The following is a 3,939-nucleotide window of genomic DNA, read 5'->3' as shown; positions in this document are numbered from 1 at the left end:
TCTTAAGGGGTACTTTCAATTTTGGGAGCCTTTGTGAAAAGAAAGCCCAAAGCCCAAGTAATTGGGGCTTACCGATAAGTTTCTGAGCCCTTTCTTCATTTTTGGAGGAACTGCCTAGGGTTCAGAGAGATGAATCATATCATTTCATAAGGATCCTTGATAATGTGGTATGAAATTATGCTCACATGCTCTAAAGTGTTTCTAAATAGCTGTGGCCACATCTTAGATAGTCACTGTCTGAGAATGTATAATTTAAGAACTCAGCACAAGATGACAGCCTTGTGCTCTCCAGGGTCTTCAAGGGAGCTGATCTCTACCCACTTCAAAGTCCTGTAAGTTCTAAGGCAACTCTGAACTCTTGGACACTCCCCTCCAGAGCTACAAGCCTCAGAGCTTCCTCATGGCTCTTTCTACTTGGGATGGTGGTGCTTGGTGGCACATGAGTCGACGCATTGGGTCTTTCCTCCCATGTGCTGCGGTGAATTGTGGGCTTCTCTCTGCTTTATGCTTGCTCCTTGCTTGTTCTCTTTGCCAGACGAGTCGCTAAGTGAAAATTAGGACTTTAGTTTAAAGCCGGCCGTGGTGGCGCAGGCCTTTAATCCCAGTACCCAGGAGACAGAGGCAGGTGAATCTCTGAGTTCTGAGCCAACCTGGTCTACAGAGTTTCAGGATGGTCAGGACTACACAGAGAAACCCTGTCTTGAAAAACAAAACAACAAGAAAAAGGCTTTAGTTGAGCAGGGCGGTAGTGGCACACACCCTTAATCCCAGCACTCGGGAGGCAGAGGCAGGCAGATCTTTGTGAGTTCGAGACCAGCCTGGTCTACAGAGCGAGATCCAGGAAAGGCGCAAAGCTACACAGAGAAACCCTGTCTCAAAAAACCAAAAAAAAAAAAAAAAAAAAAAAAAAAGCTTTAGTTTAAGACAAGTGGATGGCTGACTCCTCAAAAAATTATGCAAAACTTGGTGTGTTTTTGGAGATAAGCATATTTTAAAGGGATATCTTGATTGGAATCTTGAGGGATTTTTATTGGCTTAGAGGACCAAGAACTTGAAGAATGTGCATCCTGGGACAACGGAGATGATGCAGTGAGATGCTCGCCCGTGAGCATGAGAGCCAGAGTTCGATGCTGAGCATCCACGTAAGGAACTGGGTCTGTTAGTGCATGTCAGTATCCCCAGTGCTGGGGGCGAGGAGACAGCAGGATGTTTGGAGCTGGGTGGCCAGCCAGTCTGAGCTGATCAGAAAGCTCTAGGTTCTCTGAGAGAGTCTGTCTCAAAAAATAAGATGGAGAGTGAGAGAGAAAGATACCTGACATCTACCCAGTGGCCTCTACATGCATACACACAAATGCAAAAACATGAACACACACACACACACACACACACACACACACCCCTACCTGTGCCTGATGAAGACGTCTTGAGGACTCTGGGCTAAAGCTGAATCACAATGTAATCAATAGTGCCTTTAGGGATAATTTAGGGTCTGGGAATTTCTTTTCAAATTTATAAGGCTGGCTTTGCTTGTAGCTTTTTCCGAGAAGCTAACAACCCCCCCCACCCCCACCCCCCACCTCCCGTATGAACCAATAGTTTGGGTTTCTTTGTATGTGTTTTGCTCATAGGTATGCTTGCACCAGAAAAGCAGTCCAGCGAATACATGTTTCATGTGAAGGAATAAATGTTAAACTGCACAGTTCTTCAACTCTTTCAGTTAGTAAACGTTTAATTAACTTCCGGTTTTTGTGTATCAGTTCCATTGGAAGTGGTGAGATCGTCTATACTGAAGTCTGCTATGAGCCAGAACACTATCTGGGAAGTCAGGTGAGGACATGGACCATCCCTTACTGCTTTTTTTAGTTTAATTATTTTATATGTATGAGTGTCTGCCTGCATGTATGTGTACTGTGTGAGTTCCTGGTCCCAGAAGAGGGCATTGGGTCCCCTGGAATTGGAGTCGGAGACACTGTTGAGTCACCATTTGGGTAGGCACATAGGGCATTTTCTTAATTAGTGACTGATGTGCAAGGGCACAGCCTGTTGTAGGTATAGGAGGCGTGGAGGGCCTTGTGCTCACACTTAAGTGCTAGGGGAGCTAGGACTGTTAAACACACAGGGTTGTCCCTTCAAAGGAAGGGATGTATAACTTGTCATCCTCCCAAATGCGGATAATATGGTGACCCTGTGGGGAGTGTCCCGACCATGATGCTGCTCTCTAGACCAGCACAACGCAGCTAGGATGGGAGTGACATGAGCAGCCTTCTGATGTTCACTGTGGGTTGACAGAGAACAGGGTCGATGACTGACGTAAGATAAACTGCCGATTGTTTCTCCTCATCCATGCTGTCACTCACCCACTCCGAAGACCGTGGCTGAGGCTGCTGCATGATGCAGACCTTCAGGCCCCACCCTGCCGTGGGATGTCTTTCTGTATGCTGTGAATATGTGTTGCTCCCATTGGCTAGTAAATAAAGTTCTTTTGGCCTATGGCAAGGCAGCTTAGAGGCAGGCGGGAAATCCAAGCAGAGAGACAGGAAGAAGGCGGAGAGAGATGCCATCCACTGCTGAAGGAACAATGTGCCAGCAGACTGGTAAGTCATGGAACACGTGACAAAACATAGATTAATAGAAATGGGTTAATTTAAGATATAAGAACTAGCTAGCAAGAAGCCTGCCATAGGGCATCCAATTGGTAATTAATATTAAGCCTCTGAATGAGTATTTTATAAGCGGCTGAGGGACCGTGTGGCCAGACAATGCTGGAGGAACCTTCCAGCTACACCACCCCATGTGGCAGATCAGAAGGCATGTTTTCTGCTTCAAGAAAGCTGTAGATGTTGGCTCCACTTCCCTAGGTGATCAGCTCCTGAGGCCACTGAGAACCTTGTTCCGGGTGGTTTTCCTAAGGATATCATCTCCTTCACGAGCAAACACAGGCATGCTGGCTGTTGGTCATCAGAAGGATAGAACCAAGCTCTGGGGAATGCAATGGGCTGGATGTATTACCTGCAGAAACAGCTTTGCCCTGGGACAGGCGTTTCCTCCTGGGATGCAACTGGCTATACACACAGGCTTTTATCTCACCCTCTTGAAATGGCCTCAGAATTGGGGCTAAGGATCTGACCCTTGAGCACCACAGCAGTACTCTACCCACAACTCTTGCTGGAATCAATAAAGTGCCTCCAGTCTCTGGCTCAGGTGTTAGATGTCTTTCTCTACCATCTAATAAAGGTTTATTAACTTGCAAATAGGACTAAAAAAAAAAATCTCAAAATCTCAAGTCATCTGCTGTTCCTTTTGGATGTCTGTTCTCGTCCACCCTCAAGTGGAGGGCCAAACACAGGACCTTTATTTGCAGGGCAAGTGCTCTAACCACTGAACTACATTCCCAACCCCTTTGCACTACTGGTGTGCCTTCCTGCCAGGTTTGCTGAGATTATGGACCACGTCACGGTGTATCAGCAACACATACAATTAGTTGTGACTCTCTCGGCACACAGTGTGCTACACGATTGAAAACATCTTTATTTCTTCTTGCCTTCTGGTCTGTTTGTCACTTTGGGGGACTTTTTTTTTTTTTCTGTTTAGAATTTAAATACCTTTGCTATGGTTCAAGATTTAGTATGAGAACATACATTGGGGTAGTTTTCCTGGAGGTGGGGGGACGGGGGACGACACAATCTACTTTCCTTTCGAAAGATCCATCCTGGTTTTTAGTCTTCTAATTCTCTCTCCTGTGAAGAAACCAATGCTTACAGGGTTCCGTCCTAGAAGACAGTTTTGCATTTTTCAGTTCCATAAACAATAAGCAATGGGGCCTGGTGATGCTACCCTAGCCCCGCCTGCATCCAAGTCTTCCCGCTGTACTGTTCTGCCTTTGCATCATAGAAACAGCATCCACTAGTCCAGGCACTGAAATGAGAGCCTTGAGCATGT

The sequence above is a fragment of the Peromyscus californicus genome, unplaced genomic scaffold (assembly GCF_007827085.1).
Source record: "Peromyscus californicus insignis strain IS unplaced genomic scaffold, ASM782708v3 Scaffold_15__1_contigs__length_86483966, whole genome shotgun sequence".
Taxonomy (NCBI): Eukaryota; Metazoa; Chordata; class Mammalia; order Rodentia; family Cricetidae; genus Peromyscus; species Peromyscus californicus.
This window is presented reverse-complemented; position numbering follows the sequence as displayed.